We start from the raw sequence: 6,724 nt of genomic DNA on the forward strand, positions 1-6,724 counted from the left end.
GTTTATATAATGTCTTAAAAATATATATATATATATATATATATATATATATTTTATCAGGGCTGTGCAACGATTAAAATTTCTCATCGAGTTAATCAAATCTTAAAAATTAATCGTAATGAATCACAATTCAAATGCCATATTTTTCTGTAAATTATTGTTGGAATGGAAAGCTAAGACAAGACGGATATCTACATTCAGCATACTGTACATAAGTACTGTATTTGTTTATCATAACAATAAATCCACAAGATGGCATTAACATTATTAACATTCTTTCTGTGAAAGAGATCCACGGATAGAAAGACTTGTAATTTTTAAAAGATAAATGTGAGTTTGTATATTGTGACTAAATATTGCCATCTAGTGTATTTGTTGAGCTAAATGAAATGTTTGAATAGAGTTTGACCAAAGTCTGAGTATTATTTTGCATAGCAATATTGATTGGGAATGCCAGTTCTCTTTGCATTCAGCGCTTTTCTTTTTGTGAACATTATTTTTCTTTGAGAGACAGGAGTATTATTTTTGTTGTGCTTTCAGTAAATGATACTGTAGCGACCAAATGCATGATGGGAAGTTGGGCAACCATGACTTTCAGTGGTGGCTGCAAATGGTATACCTTCTCTGCGTTGTGTTCAAACCAGCGTGGTAAGAAAAAGATCATCTCCTGTCATTCTTCCCCACGTCGCTCACCACAATAGCAATAATTGTTGTGGAAGAGATGCCAAGGCTTTTGCCAATAAATAGCGCGGCCCCAATGAATGCCTGTGTCCACTCCACTTGTTTGTCTCTGCCTCTTAGCTCTCAATATACATAAAACGGCGCCATTGTAGTCTGTTTGCGGCTATGCGTGAGTGGGTCATTCCGCGCAGGCGTTAAATATTTTAACGTGATTAATTTAAAAAATTAATTACCGCCTGTTAACGCGATAAATTCGACAGCCCAAATATATACGCATATATATATATATATATCATTTGTATTTAGTATCCATTTACCCATTCAAAAAAGTGGCCCTTGAGTTTGCACCCCTTGCTCTTCCTCATCATGAGCTGACGCCCACATGTTGCCGCTCTCTCCGCGGGTTTCCAACATCAGAGTTTACCCTGCGGGGAGGAGGCGGCTGTGTGAAATTAGGTTTGGGGTGGGGGGCGGTGGGGCCCTGTTTACAGCCCACCTAATAATCAAGCCAGCGGGGAGGCTCACTACCCCACTGCTACTGTTGTTTACCACAGTTTACCCTCATCTCCTCCCACGGAGGTTGCGGCGAGAGGACAACACCAGTCGGAAAAAAATAGGGAAAGACATATCATGGATCAGGCATTGCAATTTTTATTTAGCATGTAATTATTAAAACTCCCCAGTCAAAATCAATTGGATGTTTTTAATATAAATTTGACTAACACAATATATCCTCTGAAAACGACGATATTGAAATTGAAAAATACCTGAACACAAAAAAAAAAAATATATATATATATATATATATATCGCAAATGTGTTTTAACAACGTAACAATCAATTTGTGACATTTCAGAGCGTGACGCACCGTATCCCCGTAAACGTCCAAAATCCCACGGGCCCCAAATGTGGGACGAGTGGCGAACAATGACTGTTTAACATGGCAGCTGCCCACGTCACGGATCATTACCAAGCGTACCTTGACGTCATCGACTTTTGCGCTCGTCTTTAAGCGCGGTACGTCTCAACACCTAGAAAAAATGGCCGCCAATAAAGTGCATTTTGACTCCGTTCGGAGCCACGCGCACACACTCGACGCCTGTCTTTCCTCTGTTAACACCTCCACTGGCAAACACGGAGGTGCCGGGCCAGGATGCATTTTGTCATCACTTGCACTTTGGGCGTGCACACACAGTGCAATTAACTCACAAAAGTTTAGGAAAATATTTAATACGATGTTGGATGATGACAAATGTTTTTAGGCGCGACAACTGGTAGCGGCCCACGAGTAATGCCCGCTTCAGCTAAAAATAGTGGTGCACGCCACATTCAAAATGGACGGCATTTACAAACGGCTAACTTTCAAAGGGTCGCTAGGGATTAATGCCACTAACAATGGATATAGTTTGCCTATTTTCAGGTACGAAAACTTTTAAGTTTCATCTGAAAAGTATGCCACGCACCGCAAAATGGCCTTAGTTTATAAACAGCTAGCTCTCATCAGAGTCGCCGCGGTTACCGCCGCAAACCGGCCGACGACGGATTCGTCTCGCCTGTTTTCACTCCGAAATACAGCCAGCGATCATCACTCTCCATCCCTGTTTAGTCTACTCTTGAACCCGAAGGCGGCGGACATTTTTCCAAAAATATTTTGCTAAAGAATCCGCACTTCTCTCGGGTATCCGTTACGGTCAACGGCCCGTGTTCGGGGCGAGTCGGGTCACGCGAGGGTAAGCGAGAGCTGAAGTGTGACGCCCCCGCGCAATCGCCGGGTCACACGCCTCGGCGCACTCTGACCCCAGCTCAAGGCCGCGTCGCCGCGACCTCTAACCTCCACTTTTGAAAGGTCAGGGTGCCCGGTCAGGATCCGAGGCGGCACGCCAGACAGGCTTTGAAGTACGTAGGTTAGCTTTCACTATCTGTTGTTGTTGTTGTTGCCACTTTATGAGCTTCTAATTGCAACTCTGCACTTTGACAAATTATGCAAATTGGATTTATGGATTGGTCATAGGACAATTTGAACCTGTGTTTTAGTGCCACTGACTGTGATAGACGTCCAATCCATACTAACTGGAGGAGGCTGCAGCGTTTATCGCTGTCAATAGCAGTTGATAAGGTAAGGGTTGAAATCATTGGTCGACTTGTCCCTGATTTGACAGAAAAGCGGAAGAAAACAGAAACTGAAAAAAAACACAACTACCGTATTGGCCCGAATATAAGACGGCCCTGATTATAAGACAACCCCTCTTTTTCAAGAATCAAGTTTGAAAAAAGACTTTTTGAACCCCAAATTAATTTTTATACAGAAAATAATTACAGTACATCCGAAACAAATGATTATAATATATTTCAGAGAAAAAGCATATTATTTTGCCTCATTCAAATCTTAATATCTGAACATTTAAATTAGGGCTGTCAAAATTATCGCGTTAACGGGCGGTAATTAATTTTTTAAATTAATCACATTAAAATATTTGAAGCAATTAATGCACATGCCCCGCTCAAACAGATCAAAATGACAGCAGAGTGAAATGTCCACTTGTTTTTTCTGTTTTTTGGAGTTTTGTCACCCTCTGCTGGTGCTTGGGTGCGACTGATTTTATAGGCTTCAGCACCCATGAGCCATGAACCATTGTGTAATTATTGACGTCCAACAATGGCGGGCTACCAGTTTATTTTTTGATTGAAAATTTTACAAATTTTATTAAAACGAAAATATTAAGAGGGGTTTTAATATAAAATTTCTATAACTTTTACTAAGTCTTTCTATCCATGGATCACTTTAAGAGAATGTTAATAATGTTCATGCCATCTTGTTGATTTATTGTTATAATAAACAAATACAGTCCTTATGTACTGTACGTTGAATGTATATATCCATCTTGGGTCTTTATCTTTCCATTCTAATAATAATTTACAGAAAAATATGGCATATTTTATAGATGGTTTGAATTGCGATTATTTGCGATTAATTTTTAAGATGTAATTAACTCGATTAAAAATTTTAATCGTTTGACAGCCCTAATTTAAATATGTAAACTAAAGTGCAATCACATTCATTAATGAATGGCTTCTGTTTTTTCTAAATGTAAATCAATCTATTGTGATAAAACAACAAAATTGCAATAACTGCATTAACCATCAAAGTGAGGTCTAACTAACTGTAGTCTTGAAACAAATCTGAATAAGGAAAAACATTGCAATAAAATAATGCAAACTGGTCAAACTTGAGAGTAGCTGAGATCTGTCATGACAGAACATTGCTTCAATGATACCTGGCGCCATCTAGCGTCGTAAATGGGTATAACGTCTAGACCGCGAATATAAGACGACCCCCACTTTTTCAGTCTTATTTCAATGCAAAAAACACCGTCGTATACTCGGGCCTATACGGTAAATAATATATGAAAAAAAGCAAAAAGCACTTTTTTCCCCCTTATTTACTCAAAATGTTCAACGTCAAGCGTACCGCAGCAGCGCCAGCTTAACGAGCCATCAAACGTCAGGTAAAATCTCCGCAAAGCGATTCTGGCCGGCGTTTCTTGGCTAGCGTCCCGACAACCTGTTGCGCGACCCCCCGCGAAGGAGCGCCGCGGCTCACAATGTTACAAGGGCCGCGAATCGATTGCCCCGCGACTGCCGCCGGACGCCCTCGCCGTGCCATCCGCGTCCGACCTGCCCGTCTTCGGCGGTCACGCCGCGTTAAAAAACGCCACAGCTCTCGCTCGACACCCATGTGTTCCTATTTCGGGGCGCTCGAGCGGTGGGGGCGGCGTGACGGAAGCGGGGGGCCCCGGGTTGAGGCGTCCCACCTGGCTGGCCGAAATTGAGGAGGCTGGTGTTAGTCATAACTGCAATTCCAGACCTTTTTGTCCTAATCCCAACACCTCATCTGACGTGTCCCGACAAGATGGTCGAGTTGTGGGAATCCCTTCCTTCTGGACCCGTTGAACCATATCAGGGACTATGGTCAGTGTAGCGATACAAAGATTTTCTATAACGATGATCTGACGATATAGCGATACAACAATTTTCGATACATTGGTCAGGAAATCCTTCTAGGATATTCTACAAACAACTAATAAACAGAAAAACAAGCTTCTGCTGTGAATAGGAATGAGTTTATCACTAGTAGACGTCCAATCCATTTGAACTGGGAGGGTGGCAGCGAATGAACATTCGCTGCCATCCCTCCCACTTCAAACGGATTGAACGTCTATGGCTGTCAGTGGCAGCCAATGAGGTAATTTTGGGCCATTTAAGGTCATTTACCTGTTGATTTTGGGCTATTTTATGGGTCACTTGCTGTTTATTTTGCATTACAGAACAGGAAGTGACCTGGGAATCACCCAAATAAATAGGCAATGACTCAAACTCAACAGGAAATGACCTGTAAATGCTCTAAAACGAAAAGCAAGTGACCTGTAAATGCCCCGAAAATTGGACCGAATGACTGTGAATGCGCTGGTTTTGAATGAACGAACGTTCGCAGTGTAAATGGATTGGGCATCGAGTACAGTCAATGGCAGCCTTTTTGTTTTCATTACCTTAACTCGCAGGTCAAAGAGTGTGTCTTGTGGTAGTTAGTAAAAGAGGGAAATTGATATTGAAAAACCTACTGACGTTGGCAAAGTTGTTTTTGAACACTTGGCGGTCGGAGTAGTGTTGTGCTACGCTATCCGAAACCAGAAGTGAACGACTCGAGTAGGGCTGCAGCTATCGATTATTTTAGTAGTCGATTAATCGATGAACTAATTACCGTATTGGCCCGAATATAAGACTGCCCTGATTATAAGACGACCCCCTCTTTTTCAAGACAAGTTTGAAAAAAAGACTTTTTGAACACCAAATTAATTTTTAAACAGAAAATAATTACAGTACATTCGAAACAAATGATTATAACAATATATTTGTGAGAAAAAGCATGTTATTTTGCCTCATTCAAATCTTAATATCTAAACATTTAAATATGTAAACTTAAGTGCAACCACATTCGTAAATGAATGGCTTCTGGCTTTTGAAATGTAAATATACTTATCTATTGTGATAAAACAACAAAATTGCAATAACTGCATTAACCATCAAAGTGTAGTCTAACTGTAACTGTAGTTTTGAAAAGAGTCTGAAAAAAGAAAAACATTGCAATAAAATAATTCTGGTTAAACTTGAGAGTAGCTGAGATCTGTCATGACAGAACATCGCTTCAATGATATCTGGCGCCATCTAGTGTCGTGAATAAGTTTAATGTCTAGACCGCGAATATAAGTTTTATTTCAATGCAAAAAACACTGTCTTATATTTGGGCCAATACGGTAATTCAAATAATTGAGTAATCGGATAAGGAACATAAAAAATTTAAATACCTGAGCTGAACCTTGAACAGTATAAAAAACATTAATACCATAAATGAGGATATATGTACAACATAAAAACAATTGGCTAACTTACATAGCAAAAGTCCGCTAGCTTAAATGCTGTAAAATTCTTACCTTTTTTTCCAGTGCTCTTAACAAATGGTTCACACACACATATTCCCACAAAAAATGGCTAAATATACCTATAAACTAAATTACGAATGCATAAAAAAAAAGACTTTGGCTCAAAATTAAACAGCCTTTGTTGGTCTGAACAGGGAGCAGCTGGATTCAGCCATGTGAAATGAGGCAGACTAAAGGGCAGTGTATCCACCCAAATGAATAAATCTAAATGCAAACACTTTCAAAACAAACCATTACAACGCCATTTTAATTCAACGAATACTCGAAGCAGCAAAATTTAATTCGAATCTTTTTTTCTAATCGAATACTCGAGTTAATCGATTAATCGTTGACGCACTAGACTCCGGCCAAAATGTGGTCGAGAATTACAACACAATTTAATAGCGTCTCACGGTTGAGGGACTGTCGAAAAGGACCCCGAATCCTTAGTCCCAGGGGTCCAACCGGAGTAGAATTCCACATTTTTTCCCCTTTTTTAATACGTTATCTGGATGTCCCAACACCTTATCCGACGAGATGGAAGCGTGACAATCGGGAAACGACGG

Source organism: Corythoichthys intestinalis, chromosome 13 (assembly GCF_030265065.1).
Source record: "Corythoichthys intestinalis isolate RoL2023-P3 chromosome 13, ASM3026506v1, whole genome shotgun sequence".
Taxonomy (NCBI): Eukaryota; Metazoa; Chordata; class Actinopteri; order Syngnathiformes; family Syngnathidae; genus Corythoichthys; species Corythoichthys intestinalis.